Below are 19,274 nucleotides of genomic sequence, written 5' to 3'. Positions count from 1 at the left end.
TATATCTAAGAAAATCTCCCCACTCCCAGCAATTCTTTACTGTTTCTACATGACCTTGGTAGGGGCCTTTTGAACTTTGTGACTTTATTTTTTGCTTCATAAGCCTGTAGTGGATAGCTATTCCATCCTTGATCTGGAAGTTCCAACACCCTGAGCACAAACCCACAACCCTGAGATTAAGAGTCTCATGCTCTACCAACTGAGCCACCAAGGCCTTTGGAATTTGTCCCATGTTGGTGAAATTATTAAGGCCACTCCACATAGTAAAAAGGGAGGTTTATTTTATGGGGTAATTCACAAGTGAAGGGATAGGTTACAGGCTCTGGGAAAGGTGTAGTGCAGTCTGGCGGTGTTCTCTGGGGAACTCTGCTCAGTCTACCTCCAGCATCCAGGGTCCAGGCACCAGGAGAGCCAGCCATCTGGATCTAGGTCTTCAGGGTCCTCTCTCAGCCCTGCCTTGTAGGCATGACAGTTACCCAAAGCCTCAATGGGTGTTGGAACTTCCAGATCAAAGCTGGAATGGCTACCCACTACATACGTCCTTGAGTCTTATACCACCATTCTCCCTCCAGGAGGGTGTGTTTCAATATGGGGGAAACAGCTATATGATATATGCTTACCAACTACTGATTTCAGTGTGTTTAAAAAAATCATAACACACATACAACTCAAAGAAATCTCTTTTATTTATTTTATAAACATAAACAATTTTAAATTTAGAGCACTATAATGTTAGCTCATATGATTTTGCCATATGTAAAGCAGCAGAATTATACCCTGGGCTGTTGTTTCTGAAGCTACTCCTACAGAATATGTATAAATGTAGAAGAAGCCACAGCTCTGTGGGCAGAAGGGCATACTGAGAAGAAGGTAGGTGCAATGAAAGTGTCAGTAAAAACACACATGGCACAGACTTCACGGTGATGCTTATTCATATTTATTAATATCTCTATCCAAGTGTTAGAATTTAATCTGTCCAAGATACATTAAAATGTACTCTTTTTATTTAGGCTACTGTATACTGGGGCTAGACTCTGAGACACATTCTCATTCCTAACAAACAGCAAGCATGGTTCTTACCTACTTGGAAAGGGTTTCCACAATTTTGTCATTGTGAGGGCACTGTAGAGATTTCAGTTCATGATTCCTAATTTCAAGTTGTTTCTCATTCTCTCTGCAAAACATGCAGATCAGCCTAAATCCACTCACTCACCCAGCACCTGAATAAGAAATCAGACACTGGGTGGGGAAGACAGGGCTGTTTCAAAGCTGAGGTTCTTATGTGAAGTGTCTCTGTTTCCCCTTGGACATCCCTCTCACCCTTTGTTTATCCAACACTCTTTATATAGGTCCTATTCCTATTTCAACAAGTTTATGTTATTGGCACATATATTTGTTGGTCATACATTCTTAGAAATATGTCAATTTGTCTTTTTAAATATTTATTTATTTTTGTGTTTTTGTGCATGTGCAGGTATACATGTCCTTGCAGATGTACATGTATGTACATGTATACATGTATTACATGTATGTGTAGGTGAGTGTGCATGCGTGTGTGTGTGTGTGTGTGTGTGTGTGTGTGTGTGTGTGTGTGTATAGAGGTTAGAGGGCACACTTGAGTGCCATCCCCCAGCTACCATTCACTTCAGTTTTTAAGACAGTCTCTTCATTGGCTTAAAGCTTGCTTGTTAACTAGTCTGGCTGCTTTGGAAGCTCTGGCAATACTTCTGTCTCATCTACCTCCCACAGGGCTAGGATTACAAGCAGGCACCATCATGCTGAGCTTTTTACTTGGGTTCTGGGGGTTGAACTCAAGGTTTTAGCAAATACTTTACCAACTGAGCCATCCCCCTAGCCTTTCATTTATTTTTTTAAAACTGCTATAACATTTATAAATTTTCTATAACAAGCGGCTTTGAAGGATATATCCATTTTAAACAGGTATGTTTATTAACAGTTAAGTGGATAAATATAATGGAATACTACCCAGCCTTATGTGAAAAAGAATGTAAGTAGAGAGTAGAAAGGTGATTGGCAAAGGCTGGCAATGGCATAAGATGGAGAGAACTGGTCAGAGAACAAATTTCAGTTCAATAGGAGGAATACGTCTAAGACATGTGTTTTTACAATGTATGGACTTACAGTTAATAATAAAATCAATGTAATATAATCTTGAACATCTCTAAGAGTAGTTTTGTTGTTTTTATTTGAGATGAGATCTCATGTAGCTCAGGTGTGTGTGGAACTCCTAATATAGTCAAGCCTGATATGTGCTGTTCCTCTTGCCTCCACCACTCAGTTTTGGAATGACAGATATGCATTCCCACCACAACAGTACAGGAATGTTTTGTAGGTGTATTCACTGGGCCTGGGCTCCACAACTATGCATGTTGATTGGTTAGGGCTTTCTCTAGTGGTCTCTGTTTGTTGCAAAGAGAAATTTCCTTGATGAAGGGTGAAGAATATAGTTATCTGACTACTACTACTATAAGACTACACTTATACAAGTACCGGTTTTTATAGATTATTGTTAAGGATTGTGCTGGTTTGGTAAATCAGTGGTTGTAGATTCTCCTCTAATAACCATAACCATATTACTGACACTGATTAGTTAGCTAGGTTTCCCATTCCAAGTACCTCACCAACATGACTGCTCAAACATGAATTGAACAAGGAGAACACCAATCAACTCATCAAATTGTGTGTGTGTGTGTGTGTGTGTGTGTGTGTGTGTGTGTGTGAAGCCCACAAGGCCTCAACCCTACACAAAGAACTACAGGCAACTGAGTAAAGCTGAGAGTGGAAGAGGTGGCCTTCCCCAGAGAAGAGTACACCAATTGGCTGTCTAATGCCAAATGATCAACCCTAAAAATACACATACCAGTAACATTATGTGGACCCGACAGGTTATGTTTGAGAATATAGGTGTATATACAAATACATATATGCATACAATAACAGTTGGCAGAAAAAGAGGCCATAAATTTGAAAGAGAGTGGGGAGGGGTATATGGGAGGGTTTGGAGGGAGGAAAGGGAAGGGAGAAATGTTGTTATAAAGATACAATCTCAAAAATAAATCAAAAGAAAAAAATGTATGTGAATTAATGATGTAAATTCACTTGATCTAGTCATCCACACTCCACTTTCAACCTTCACATCACCCATCACATAGACCTTCAGTTGGCTTCTGTTCCTCAATGGCTCTTCCACCTGTTATTGTTTCTCTACATTTGTATAATTATTTGGAAAAATAACAACGGATTCTGACTGGTGCCTATCTTGAAGTAATCATATTTTTTGTCCTTTACATACAATAACCTGACAAAGCCTCTTTTATTTATTTATTTTTCTTCCTTGTAGTTTGAGCATGATTGAATTTTGTGTGGGATTTTAGGCTTTCAGCATTTTTGAATGAAGGACATGGGGTCATGCTGTTTTGCGAAATACCTAGCAAAACTATTGTAAAAGACAACAAGGGTAAGAATGGTTATGATTATAATATACATAATTCAGGTGACCTCAGAAACTTGAAGCACTGGAAATGAATACATCTGATTTTAGGTTAATTATGAACTGAGAAGGTCATTTCATGCTTAAATGTTAATGCACTTAATTCTGCAAGTTTTTGGCATTTTTAATTCTAACATGATGGTTCTGAAAAATCTGAAGGAAAATATAAGAAACAATGCTATTAAAATTTTATGTGCTTATTAGCTTCTACAAATAGTATTGTGGCTGTAATGGAAGGGTATTATCTTCCATTATTCATGATTATTGTCAATATTATTATTATCTATATTATTTGTGATTCTTGGTTAAGAATAATACATCCTTACACAATGATTTTGGCTTTCCTGTTTTAGTGACAGTTATTTGCCACCATTTTTCAATAAAGTAGGATCAGAAAAATCTTTTAGGGAGAATAGCATTGTCTAATATATATTAGTTGAAATTACTTTAATTAGGTCCAAACTAGATGCCTGAACAAAAAGTGACAGATATACCATACCGTAGCAGGCCTAACTATAGATAGATGGATTCCTTGTATTACTATTACTACTAAATTGCATTAAAACATTTCTTCTCCTCTTTCCCTCTAAAAGTCATTGTTCAAAAGATGTTCTTGCTTCAGTAGGTAAAACTGGTGCACCAGAGTTATGTTAGATAAGAAACCGATTCCTTGATACCCGTGATTCACAGAGATTACTAACAGGAAAAGTCACAAGAAAGCTCTGTTTATTGGTTGTGGGTTCCAGTGCCTGTGGACCACATTAGGCCACCAAAGGTCATTGCAGAAAACACACATCACCATGCTTTCTGGTGTCTCTTCATAGCCTGTTAAGTAGAAAGATTTATTATCTCAGTTGTGTCCCAAATTCAATTCCCTGCAGTAAATTAAAATAAATTTCTGCAGTGTTTCCATGCATGCTCTCTACTCAGTGTGTCATTTAGGACCAAGTGAAAAGGGATGGTCTGTGTCACTGAATGCCTGGACAAGTTGAAAACCAAGTAGTATATGTATGACTATTCTTCCACCAGTTATAATACTATCTGTCCAGGGGAGCTAATTCTGGGCTACGTGGGCTGGTTGCTGCAACACTCTCATCTGTCACATCTAACAGATATGCCATGCACGCCTCTGAAGGAATAGAATCCCCTTCACTTCCATGCTCAACAAAATCGACTGAGACACAAGTTAAAAGACACATGTTCCTTTGAAGTTTAAAAAAAGGAAGGTGCGATTCTCAAGAGCAAACACAAAGTCCGTTTCTCCACAGTGTTGTGACTTTTCCATCAGCTTCTGAAGCACTCCAAGCCTGCACATGACAAATAAGAAAAACTGTGGCAACAGGCAACGTCAGCACTGCAACTTTTACAGTACAGCGGGAGGCTTTCTCAGTGAGGGGTGGAAAAAGTTCCTTATAACACTGCTCCTTTGGCTTTCCTTCATCTGTTTCAAAAACAAATTACAGTTTTAGGTCAGATTCATGGCATTAGAATGCCATTGTCTGCAGAGTCAGTCATCCCAGGCTGTTTGTTGGCATGGCCAGTCAGGCTATGCATCCATCTATTTGTGTTCACCCTATCCTAGATACTATTTTTCTCTCTACAGTTTTGTTGCCATAATTTGTAGCTAAAACTTCATAAGCATCCACAAATTGGATGAGAATCTGAAGAAAGGGCCATTTAAATAGATTATTTGGATGCACTGTAAAGTACAGGCATAGTGGATCATGGTGTGCATTTCCATCCCATCTACATTGACCAGTCTAGACAGTCTAGAATGCTATGTTTATGTTTATGTTTAGTGTCCATCCTGAAAATAGACTCCATCCCCCTGTCCATTCCATCGCACAGATGTTTAGAGAGGAATCAAGGCTGCAGTGCTCTAGTTTCCCATCAGGTCCCTTCCTTTTTCTTGTAGTTGTAAAATATCCTGGTCCTCATTTCATTATTGTAGGCTCTGCAAAGATTTCTAATACTCATACAGAAATAGTATCTGCTTTTCTTTTTTCTTTTTGGTTTTTCGAGACAGGAATTCTCTGTGTAGCTTTGTGCCTTTTCCTGGAACTCACTTGGTAGCCCAGGCTGGCCTCGAACTCACGGAGATCAACCTGGCTCTGCCTCCCAAGTGCTGGGATTAAAGGCATGTGCCACCACCGCCTGGCTTAGTATCTGCTTTTCTTCCTGTTTGTGTTTCCTCTGTAAAGGCAGCTGAGCATGGAACTCTAGTAAGCAGTGATCCACATGAAACACAAATGCATTTCTCAGAATTTACGTGGCATTTTAAAAACCAGTCTCTAACGTTTTATGATGGTAAGAATCATACCCATGTCTCCTGCTTGTGAACTGATGGGGACAAAAATAAAACAGTTGCACATTTGGATAAACTTTCCTTCTGCGATTCATTTTTAGCAATGGAGATGTATATGAAAGTGGGTCAAATTTGGAGGTATTAGACTCAAGAATTTTATGGGCGAATTGCGTTGTCAATTATGTTTGAAATAAAGTCCACAAATCTATTCACTTGATTAATACATATAAAAATCTGTAGTATTGTACAACACAATAACATTCACTGCATCATGTCTTTATTTCTTCATCCTAGAAGGAAGTATTGATGCCTGGAATACTTTTGTCAACCTCAGCTACTAAACAGCTGGTTTGCTCTTAATCTACTACTTTGTATGTCTGATAACTATGACCTGTGACATTTATGGGTTCTTATCCTTATAAAATGAAAGGCTAGTTAAAAACGAAAGGAAATTGTCTCTGTTGGAGAAAAGACCAGCAGACTGCTGTTTCTGTAGGTCCTTCTTTCTCTCCCCTCAGCTGCCCAAATGATTGTTGTCCACATGAAGTTGCTGCCATTATTTGCTTGTCCTGAACTCAGGGGTGGGCATGCATATATTGTTCACATATAAGAGCCAAGATCACCTTGTGATGCTTGTGACAAAATGCAGAGATAAAATGACTTATCTCCATTATTGCTTCCCAGGGAAAGAAGCATAAACATGTGCCATAAATTCTCGGTGTTTACACTTGCAGTTGACCTTTACAACAGCCCTCTGTGAGTAATGCCTTTTGTGGGAGCTCTGAAAATAAAGATAGGGTGATTTATAGAGCATGAAAACACTGGATCCTGGTTAAGCATTTGGAAGCCATTTATCAGCTCTATTACACTTTCCCTTCTTTCCTATCCCAAGAACAAATGATTTAGTATTGTATTCTTTCCTCTGACTTCTCTACAGCAGGATTTCCAGAACCTCCAGTTCATGACTACACACAGCAAGGTCTCTCTCACAGGAGCAAAGCACACACACATGTCAAAAATACTTCATATGCTTTGTAACACACACTGATAGAAAGTCTGTCACTACAATAAGGACACCTCCTTGTTGATAACTCTGATGTATTAATGAGAAAAAGAATTGTGCTTTGGAATACATTGAATTAAACCAGAGGTAGTTTTGACTTCTGCCTTCTATACCATTGTGTATTATTTTCAAACAGTGTAAATTATTAAGAAGATCTGAAAAATTCAAAGGACATAATATCATGCAGTGCCAGGAGAAAAAGAAAGAATGTGTATTATGGCATATTAATTAATGCTTAATTAAATGATTGTATGAGTGCCTATGAATGCACCAAGGGACTTGGCTCTAATCTCAGCAGCCAAAGTGAATAAATTAATGATAGAACATGGAGTATACTGTCAAATGTATTATTTCACCACACAGACTCCAAATTCCTAAGTAACAGTGAAAAGGCACATAAGCTTTCAGGGAGCTTTCATTCAGAGCATTTATATCTTTCCTTTCACATTTTCCCCCATCCCCAGAAAGCTACTGGATCCTTATTTTTGTTCCCGAAGTTCGTTAATGAAATGAAAAATTGAAGATATACTAAAATCTTGTTCTTTCTATTTCACTGAAGTTTTTGAAATGTATCCACTATTTTAAAATAATTATAAATAATCATTGTGTATGGTATTATGTTACTTAAGGACATTCCATGCAAATATATATTGTACATTGTGTATGTGCCTCCTCATGCCCCTCAGACTCCCATTTTCACCCTCCCATTGCCTGTTAGTCCTCTTTTTTTCTAGATAGTCTTGCTTCTCCTTTCATGTTATATATATATGATTTTTTGTATCTATGTAAGATATGGGGATCATATATGAAAGAAAACATACAATATTAATTTTACTGAGACAAATATAATTATCTAAACTTGCATAAATTTTCCTGTAAATGGTATAACTTTGTTCCTCCTTATGACCAAAAGATCCATTTATTTTTACCACATTTTGGAGACACATACATTGCTTCCACAATTAGGCATTGTGAGTAAGCTTCAGTGGCTATTGATGTGCAGGTATCACTGGTGTGTTGATGTAGAGTCCTTTACATAAACATCCAGGGGTACTCTAGCTCTGTCAAGTGTTAGATCTACTTTCAGCTTTTGAGGAATCTCAGTTTGACTGGGGAGAGATGGAATCTGATGGATAGTGAGGCTGATTATGGTTTCATATGTTTAATGGCCGTTTGTATTTCATATTTTGAGACTGTGTTTCACTAGCTCTTTTACTGATTTGTTTGTTTGATTTCTTACTGTTTATTTTATTGAGTTCTTTGTGTGTTTTGGTGATTCATCTTCTGTCAGATTTATAGCTGGAAAAGGTTTTGTTCCATTCTATCTTTATTAATAGCTTCCTTTATTGTGCTGAAGATTTTTAATTTCATGGCACTTCAATTGCCAACTGTTGACATGATTCCTTGAGATATTAGAGTCCCATTCAGGAAACCTTTGCCTCTGTTAGTACCTTAAAATATTTGGCCTACTTTTTCCCCTAATATTTTCAGAATTCGTGGTCTTACAGTAAGATGCTTGATCCATTTGGATTTGATATTTTGTGTATGGTAAGATATAGGGATATAGTTTCATTTTATGTATGTTTCCCCATCACTATGTGTTGAAGAGCTTGCCTTTATTTCAATGTATACTTTGGCATTTGTCAAAAATCAAGCAGATATTTCTATGTGAGTTTATATATCAATTCTCTATTCTATGTCACTGATATACTTGTTTTGTGGCAGAACCATGTTGTGTTTGTTGCTGTAATGTTAGCATATCCTGAAATCAGGAGTGGTGGTACTGCTAATATATTTAAGCAAGATTGATTTGGCTATGTGGGGAGTCTGTGCTACCATATAAATTTTGAGACTCTTTTTAATTTCTGTGAAGAATGGCCTTGGGATTTTGTTGGAACTGAACCGAATCTATAAATTGCTTTTGGTAGTAAAGTCATTTTCACAATATTAATTCTTCTAATACACAAACATAGGAAGTCTTTCCATCTCCTAGTGTATTTTTTAATCTCTTTATTCAATGTTCTTGTGGTGGTTTGAATAGGAATGGTCCCCATAGGCTCATAGATTTAGATACTTTGTTATTAGTGAGTGGCACTCACTACTTGACAGTGATTGGGAGGTATGACTTTGTTGGAGGAAGTCTGTCACTGGGGGTGGCCTTTGGGGTTTCAAATGCTCAAGCCAGGCCCAGTGGCTCTCTCTTCCTGCTGCCTGCAGATCCAGATGTAGAATTCTCAGCTACCTCTCCAGTACTATTCTGCTTGCATGCTGCCATGCTTCCCACCATGATAATAATGGACTAAACCTTTGAAAGTGCAAGCCAACCCCAATTAAATGTTTTCTTTTATAAGAGTTGCTGTAGTCATAGAGTCTCTTCACAGCAATAAAATTTTACCTGGGACAGTTTTAAAGTTTTGTTTTCTTTTTTTGTTTTGTTTTTACTTCTCTGCTTAGGATTTTTCCAAAGTCTGTTTTTGAGGCAATTGTGAATAGGATTATTTTCCTGAATCATTTCTCGGTATGTTTGTTATTGGTACATAGGAAGGCTACTGATTTTGTGTGTCAATTTTGTAGTTTTTTTCACTTGCTCAGAGTGTTAAAGGAGTTTTTCCTGGTAGAGTCCTTGGTGTCCCTTATGTATAACATCCTATTATCTCATGGGTGATAGTTCTTCTTCTTCTCCTAAGTGTATCCTTCTCTCCTTTGCTTATCTTGCTGCTGTAGCCAAGGTTTCTACCACCCTGTTGAATAAGAATAGAGAAAGGGGGCACTTGTATGTTTTCCTGATTTTAGTAAAAATGTTTTTTTCCCTATTTAGTATAATGTTGGATAGATTTTTGGTACATGTCCCCTTTGTTCTGTTGAGATACATTCCTTTTATTCCTAGCCTCTTAAAGGATTTTATCATGAAGGGATATTGGATTTTGTCAAGTACATTTTCAGCATCTACTGATCATGTGCTTTTTTGTTTTTGAATGCATTTATATGGTACATGACACTTACTAATTTGCATATTTCAAACCATTCCTGTATCCTCTGGAATGAAGCCAATTTGTTCATGTTGACTGGTTATATAGATATCTTCTAGAACGTAGTTTATAACTATTTTATAGAGAATATCACTTCTTTACTCATAGTCTATAGTTTTCTTTTTGGTGATGTCATTACTTGGTTTTTTGCAATTAGGGTAGTAATGGTTTTACAAAGAGTTTGGTAGCATCAAGTACTTTTTCATTTGATGAAATACCTTGAGTGCTAATTGGGCCTAATTTTTGAGGGGAAGGTGGTTGGAAGAATTTGTATTTCTGCTACATTCTCATTATGCATTTATATTTGTTCACATTGTTTCTATTCTTGGTTTGAATTTGGTAGCTAGTAATCATTAGATTTGTATCCATTTTATTTATATTTTTATATTTAAGGATATAAGTTTTTAAGAGATGTCCTAATAAATTGTCAACTGTCACTGATATCTGTTGTTCTATTTTCCTTTCATTTCTAATTTTATTAGTGGTTCTTTTTCTCTTCCTTTTGTTTACTTGGCTAAAAATTTGGTCAATCTTATTTTTTAAATTTCTATTTTTCTGCCCTGATCTTAAGTACTTCTGCCTATTGTATTAGGTTTGATTTTCTTTCTTATTTTATCAAGATCATAAGGCAAATTGTTATTTGTTTGTGATTTCTCTGGCTTCATAATGTAGGCACTTATAACTATAACATTCTCTCTTAGGACCTATTGATTACATCTCAGAGGTTTTGATATGTTGTGTCTTTATTTTTATTTGATTCTATGTCTTTTTATTTTGTTATTGATCCTTTTCAATAACCATTTCCTCATTCAATAAAGTATTTCTCAGTGTCTACAAGTTTGTATACTTTAGTTTCTTTTATTGATTTTTGGTTTCATTCTATTGTGGTTGGATAGAAGAAATTATTTGAATGATTTTTGTTTGTTAACACTTATTATGTGGAAATATTTTAGAGGCCACCTATAGGCTTCTGAGAAAAGTGTGTCTTCTGTTTTATTGGGTAAATGTCGTTTAGACCATTTGATTTTGATCTCATTCGATTCTGATCTCACTTAACTCAGATGTTTCTACTTCTGTTTCAAGGGTAATACTTAAATACCCATCATTGTGTTGTGAATTTTTGTCTAGTAGTGTGCATTTTATGAAATGGTTTATTTTTTTCCCTGTAACTTCATGGATATCATGATCTTTCTTTCTGTCTGAAGGACTCCTTCAAGTATCTTAGGTAGAATTTGCCTTAGTGTCCTTGAATTCCTTTAGTCTGCTATTATCTATCTTAATTATGATATTTCATTTTATTGGGTGTAATAATTTGGGTTAATAGGTTTCTTTTAGAGCATAAACACACTGTCTCAATATCTTGTAGTTTCTAAGTTTCTGTTTAGAAAGTGTGGTAATTCTGATGGGCCTGTCTTTATTATGACTTGGTATTCCATTACCTAGTGCTTGAACTACAGTATGATGTGGGGAGATTCTTTTCTGGTCTTATCTGCTTGATGTTCAGAATCTTTCCTGAACTTTTTGGATATCTCTTTCCCTAGATTTGGGGCATTTTGCTAAGGTCTTATGAAAATACCTTTATGGTAATTTGAATGAGAAATGTCCCCCATTGGCTCATGTATTTGAACACATGGCCTGCATTTGGTAGTGCTGTTTGGAAAGAATGGAGAACTTTGAGGGTGGAGCCTTGAGGGGGGAAGCATGGCACTGGCAGCAGACTTTACTTCCTGTGCATGGATGAAATTATTTCTCTGCTTCCTGTTCCTGCACCAGGGCAAAATTCCCTGCCAGGATGGACTCATCTCTCTTGAACTATAAATCCAAATGAACTCTTTCTTACTTAAGTTTCCTTGGTCAATGGTATTGTATCACAGCAATAGAAAAGTTTCTAAGTTTTATAATGTCTTTACCATGAACATTTTCTACTTCATCTATGCCCATAAATCAGAGATTTAGTATTTTTGTAGTGTTCTATAGATACCAGTTGTTCTGTTTTTACAGTTATTAATTTTTAATAACTAATTTCAGTTTGTCATTGTCATTCTATCCTTCTCTTTATCCATTCTTTTGGTGAAGTAGAAAGTTCATGTTATCCCAGAGGATTTTTAGTATTTAGTAGATCTTAAATGTTTTGTTCATATTCTATAAATTTACAAAATTTTATTAATTTCTATTACTATATCTTTGTCTTTCCCTCTCTGTTCTCTTCTTGACCTTTTGATGAGGCTGAAAGTCTTTGTTTTTGAGAGGAATTCATGGACACATGTACACACACCAGAAAACCTTGAAGAAGTACACTCATCTACATGAATGGCTTTAATCTAGAGAGAGATGGTGGCTGTCAGCACCCACTCAGAAGTTTGCCATTGTTCATTGAGCAAACTCATTTTATTTTCCCCAACATTTAATGTCTGTTAAAATAGTCAAGATTTTTCTTCTCTCTTTATTAGAATTCCTGGGTTTTGTCTCTTTGTTGTTTGCTTGTTTGCTTTGTTTTGCCTCAGCTAGGATCTTGTTATATATTTCTGACTGGTCTAGTGTTTGTTATATGGCCCAAACTGGTCTTGAATTTATGGCAATCCTCCTGCCTCATCCTCTCTAGTGTTAGGATTTTAGATTTGTGCTACTGCATGTTGCTAGCTCCCTAGATTTTAATTTGCCTTCCCATTATCTATTTTTCATATTTGTTTTCCACCCAAAACAATCCTCCTTCTGCTTATTCTCATGTAAATTCATCTTTTCATCTTCCATCATGTTACTTCTGAATGGTCAGGTATCTGTACTTTGTGATTATTTGTAGAAGAAGCTTCATTGTCCTACTGTGGCATCTGTATCTTTTTCAAATAAATTCTTTAGGTTTAGTTTGGAGTTAACCCCAATTATATAAGGAAAGATTTACAAATGATAAACAATTAATGTGAAAATAACTTTGCATATCTTTACTTAGAAATTCCGGTCAAGATGTTTCCTAAGTAAAACTGTAAATGTGCCACTTAAACCAGTGACCAAACTGGTCAAGTTATGCATCTATCAAAGGATTTTCTGTCAGGCATTTCCCTCCTTCAATAAGTAACATAAGTTATTAAGTCTTTCAATAAATTAATGTGAGTAACTTACAAATGTTGAAATGCATATGCCCATGTGAGCAGTTCAGAAATTTCTTAAACATATTATCTATAAATTAAAGCTATGACAGGCATGTCAACCTTGAACTGGCAGGACACAAACCTTGTACACTTTTCTACTGTTTGAATGTGTGGGTTCATATTCTTAGCATTTAATAAATCTCAGTAAAAGTAGAAAAGACATATTACAAAAAATAAAATATAAGTACAATACTTAGTAGAAAGGAAAATGTACATTCAATATTCAGTATTTGCCCTTGTGAGGTTAAGTAAAGTTTTGTATTTTCTTTTCTGTTTTATATATATATATATTGTGTGTGTGTGTGTGTGTGTGTGTGTGTGTGTGTGTGGTTTTTAGAATTTTCTAAACTTAAATTTATCACATAAAACTTGGAGAATATAATGTAGACTGATTGTTCTTGGAATATATCCTAGAATATTCCATACTAAGGGTTTTCCAGGCAAATCTATTTTGATTTAAGCCAAAAATCCAGGATTAGATAACTTTTGTAAACTATGAGTAGACATTAATTACCATGTTAGGACTTTTATAAATTATTCATGTATCAAATTCCCATCCTTAGAACATAGCCAATAAATAAAATTCAATCTGTAAAGTGTTCATGCAAAGTCAGAATTATGTAAAAACTTGCAGTCTTGCATACTAAAAATAGAAAACTGTCCTTAACCAACTTTCTGCTTACTTGTTAAGGCAGTCAGCCTTCAGCAATAAAATCCTTTCCTTCAAGAAACTATATATGCCTAGTAAGCACCATGACTCATTCCCCCCAAGGAAAATTTGCCTCCTTACTTTTTTATTACTTAGTATTTCTTTCTTTCTCTTCCTTCCAAAGTCTTCTGTCCATTTGATTACTTTTTATTCTCTTCCTGGGGACAGGCTGATTTTTTTTTTTTTTTCTGTCTCAGCATTCTTGGTGGCCACATGAGTGCTTCATCATCATGTACCTACTTACATTTTCCCTCCTGCCATGAATCCTTAGCAGATGACTCTGAGCTCCATTTCCCAGCTGCACTCTGGGACTCGTCATCTCTGTAGGCCTTACTCTTTTTTTCCCCCCCCAGACAGTTTCTCTGTGTAGCTTTGCACCTTTCCTGGACCTCACTCTGTAGACCAAGTTGGCCTCGAACTCACAGAGATCCACCTGCCTCTGCCTCCCGAGTGCTGGGATTAAAGGCGTGCGCTCCCACCGCCCAGGCCTTTACTCTTAATACCTGAATGTCTTAGTTTTATTTCCTTTATCAGATAGTAGATTAACGGGAGTGACCAGAGACTTTACAAAATCTTTGACACCCTATGCTGTGTTGTCTTATGTATTACATAAAATGTATTAGATTTTCTCATTGTTTGAAAGAAAACACCCACGGGACTAAAAATACTCAACGTTTCACAGAAACATGCTGAATCTAGCTCAGATCTACTTAGATTACTGCATTAGATGGTTGTTCCCATTCCACTTGTCTAACACATCTTGGGATGGCCAGGGAATCCATGCCAACTGAAGATAAAGGTTTTATATCAGATGGTAAACTAACTGTTACTCAATGTGATGTAGCATTCATCTTACATTTTAATTTTAAACTTTATTATCTTAAGCCTCGTTAAGATATAATAGATTTTCTAAAACACAGGTATCTAATGTATTCTTAAGAACAAAGAAATGCCAACAATCTTCCCTACACACACATGCACACACAAAGTAATTCACACATACACACATGAACATAAATAATTTTGGAAGTCATAGATGCATTTATTAAACAGTAAACATATCTTGGTTTTGGTAATGATGCCATGAATATATATATATATATATGTGAGTGGGTTTACATGCACACATTATGTGTAAACCAAGGCAAAAAGTTGGTATGGATGTCTTCCTCAATTATTTTAGCTTATTTGTGAGTCCGCATATCTCACTTAACTTGGGGCTCCATGATCCAGTTAGACCAGTTGTTTGGAGACATCCAGGAACCCTCTTATCTCTGTCTCACTAGCATTGGGATTTCAGGCATGTGGTGCCGTTCCTGGAATATCATGTTGGTGCTGAAAATCATACTCAGGTCCACCTGTTTGCTTGGTAAGTACTCTGCCAACTGAGACATCCCCATAGCTTTCTGAAGCAAAATTTTTCTTTGAGAAAGAAGGCATCAGTGTAGTGACAAACAGTGGAGGTAAAAATCCTTTATTTTAGTAAGGACATTGAGGATAGCAGGATATATTCCTGTGACAGCTCTGATCTATTAATGGGAAAAATTAATTGTGATTGACTTGTTTTCTATTCTATGTCAAGCTTTGCACTAATGTGTCTGTGTCTGAGATACTGGTAATCGCTAGGTGTTTGCTATGCACAACCAAACACAGTGAAGTCCATCAGAGTTAAGTGGTAAGCTTTTGCATCTGAAGCAGAGATTCATTCAAGTTTTTATTTAGCACTTATTTTCTTTCGCATTGTGCTAAGATCTAGGAATCAGCTACCCAATTCTTACTGTAGCAGCCTCTGTGCTTGGATGTGTGAGCACACTGGGCTTCCATTGATCCAGAGGGCATAATTTGGAGTAGTTGAAACTTAGACTATGCCTTTGTCTTGCTGCCTGACCTGGCTTCTGCACCTGTATGAAATGTCCTTGTCAACTACAAATTTTGCAGGTACCATTGTTGGGGTGAGGTGGGCTTTGTGAGGTGTTTAGCTCTGGGGTTCACTACTAGGATAAATCTGAAGTTTTCATCCTTCAATCCTGCTGTTACTGAGAGGCTCCGGCAAGTCTGGACCCCACAGGCATCTTTACTCCTTCTGTTCTGCTTGCTCTCCATTCATGAAAAGCCATCTGCCTCAAGATCTAAATGTTACACATGATTTGCTGTGATGTTTGAGTGACGGCAGCAGTCTAAGCTTCACAAGTCAGTTTTTCATTTACTTTTCTAAATAAGATTTAGAAACATCCATCTTGGCCACACTCTGAAACCACAATGTAACTCTTGAATGCATACAATGTACTTGGGGATGGATATAAGTTAAAATGTTTTAGGCATTATTTTATTTGATGAAGTCACAATGGCAATTTCTGCATGACATTCCTTGCAGTGGCATCTAGCTATTATAAGGATCCTGGCCAATTCCTGTGAGAAGTCATCTGCCTGTGTGTTAAGCCCATCAGCAGCCCAGACTGGTTGTTATGTAAAAGGAAAGACTGCTTATTTCTAAAAATGTAATTCTCTTCTCACCAAAGGGATCTGTTGGATTTTTAAATCTATTCACATGAAATTTGTCTGAAATAAAATCTTGAAATATGGGGCTGGCAAAATGGCTCAACAGTTAAGAGCACTTGCTGCCCTTGCAGAGGACCTGGTTTAGACTCCTGGCACCCAGATAGCTCAAAATCATCTGTATCTCCAGTTCCAGGGGATCTGATACCCCCTTCTGATGTCTGTAAGCAACAAGAACACACATGTTGTTCACATGAATACATTTAGGCCAACACTCATACACATAAAATAATCTAAAAAAATCTGGTAAAATGCATTTTTATTTTCATTTTAGAAGCTGGAAACTTTCTATATAAACATGTTCATTCACACACACATGTGGTGGTATTATGTTCCCCAAAATATTATGTACCCTAATAAACTTATCTGGGGTTAGAGACATAACAGCCACAATATTAAACATAGAGGTTGGGCAGTGGTAGCACACACCTTTAAATCCTAGCATTCTAGAGGCAGAAATCTATCTGTTCAAGGATATAGCCAAGCATGGTGACTCATGCCTTTTATCCCAGAGAATGATGTAGAAAGCAGAAAGGTATATAAGGTGTGAGGACCAGAAACTAGAAGCATTTGGCTGGTTAAGCTTTTAGGCTTTGGAGCAGTACAGTTCAGCTGAATAAGGACTCAGAGGCTTCCAGTCTGGGGAAACAGGATCAGCTGAGGAACTGGCAAAGTGAGGTAGTTGTGGCTTGTTCTGCTTCTCTGATATTCTAGTGGTCACCCCAATAACTGGCCTCAGGTTTGATCTTATTAATAAGACATTTTAAGATTCTTGCTACACATACATACTCACAGAAACATGTAACTCACACACACACATACAAGCACACTCATGCACTTAACCCTCACCCAACCCTGCACACATTCACAGACACACTGACACATACACACACACACACACACACACACACACACACACACACACACTTACATACAATACATACTCTCATACCACACACACACACATGCACACTCATACATTACACACACTCTTATATCACATAGACACATACACACACAAGCATCACACAAAGTCAACTGTGAAAAAAAAAACATTAGGTTGTAAAAATTATAATGTTCCCATGTGGTTTCATATTCTTTTTAGGATTTAATATATATAGGATTTAAATATACACTTGCTTTGAAGCCAGCCACACTGTGTTATCAGCACTGTGGAAGCAAGCAGGAAGATTGTGAATTCCAGGTCAGTTTAGGCTACATCATGACACTCTGTCTCCAAAGCAAAGCAAAACAAAGAAAAGCCTTGAGTTTGAAGAGAAATTATTGAAATGGTTTATTTTTTAAATGGAGTTTGGCTTTTAGATACCATCTTTATTCATTTCCTTTTTTTAAAATTTATTTTTCTCCTTTTTTAAATTTATTATATTTGTGTTTTAATTTTACACATCAGCCATGGGTTCCCCTGTCCTCCTCCCTCCCGCCCCCGCTGCCACCTTCCCCCAGCCCCTCCCCCCATTCCCATGTCTTCCAGGGCCAAGACTCCCCTGGGGATTCATTTAAACCTGGTGGATTCAGTACAGGCAGGTCCAGTCCCCACCTTTCAGGCTGACCAAAGTGTCCCTGTGTAAGCCCAAGGTTTCAAACAGCCAGCTCATGCACTAAGGACAGATCCAGGTCCCACTGCCTGGGTGCCTCCCAAACAGTTCAAGCTATTCAATTGTCTCACTTATCCAGAGGGCCTGATCCTTTTGGGAGCTCCACAGCTTTAGGTTCATAGTTCATGTGTTTCCATTCGTTTGGCTATTTGTCCCTGTGCTTTTCCAATCTTGGTCTCAACAATTCACACTCTTACAGTTCCTCCTCTTTCTCGACAATTGGACTCCTGGAGCTGCACCTGGGGCTTGGCCCTGGATCTCTGCCTCCACTTCCATCAGTTATTGGATGAGAGTACCAGCTGGAGTGTTAGGGTGTTTGGTCATCTGGTCACCAGACTAGGTCAGATCAGGCTTTCTCTCGACCATTGCCAGCAGTCTACAGAGGATGTATCATTGTGGATTTCTGGGGGCCTCTGCAGCACTCTGCCTATTCCTGTTCTCATGTGGTCATCATTTATCCTGGTCTGTTATTCCTTGTTCTCCCTTTCTGTTCTTAATCCAGCTGGGATCTCCTGTTCCCCTAAGCTTTCTTTCCCTTGAACCTTGCCCTTCATTACTCCCACTGTTGTCCAGGTTGTTCATGTAGATCTCATCCATTTCTCTGTCATTGGGCGATCCCCTCTCCCCATACTTATTCAATATAGTACTTGAAGTTCTAGCCAGAGCAATGAGACAACATAAGGAGATCAAGGGGATACAAATTGGAAAGGAAGAAATCAAGCTTTCCCTATTTGCAGATGACATGATAGTATACATGAGTGACCTCAAATATTCAACCAAGGAACTGATACAGCTTATAAACACCTTCAGCAACATAGCAGGATATAAGGTCAATTCAAAAAAATCAGTAGCCCTCCTATATACAATAGACAAACAGGCTGAGAAGGAAATCAGAGATACATCACCCTTTACAATATCCACAAATGATATAAAATACCTTGGGGTTACTCTAACTAAGCATGTGAAGGACCTATATGACAAGAACTTTAAGTCCCTGAAAAAAGAAATTGAAGAAGATGTCAGAAAATGGAAAGATTTCCAATGCTCATGGATAGGCAGGATTAACATAGTAAAAATGGCGATCTTATCAAAAGCAATCTACAGATTCAATGCAATCCCCATCAAATTACCAACACAATTCTTCACAGATCTGGAGAGAATAATACTCAACTTCATATGGAAAAAAAAAAAAAAAAAACCCAGGATAGCCAAAAGAATCCTGTACAATAAAACAACCTCTGGAGGCATCACAATCCCCGACCTCAAGCTCTACTATAGAGCTACCACAATGAAAACAGCTTGGTGCTGGCATAACAATCGATTTGTGGAACAATGAAAT

Source organism: Onychomys torridus, chromosome 13, assembly GCF_903995425.1.
Source record: "Onychomys torridus chromosome 13, mOncTor1.1, whole genome shotgun sequence".
In the NCBI taxonomy this organism is placed as follows: domain Eukaryota; kingdom Metazoa; phylum Chordata; class Mammalia; order Rodentia; family Cricetidae; genus Onychomys; species Onychomys torridus.
Note: the sequence above shows the minus strand (reverse complement) of the source record.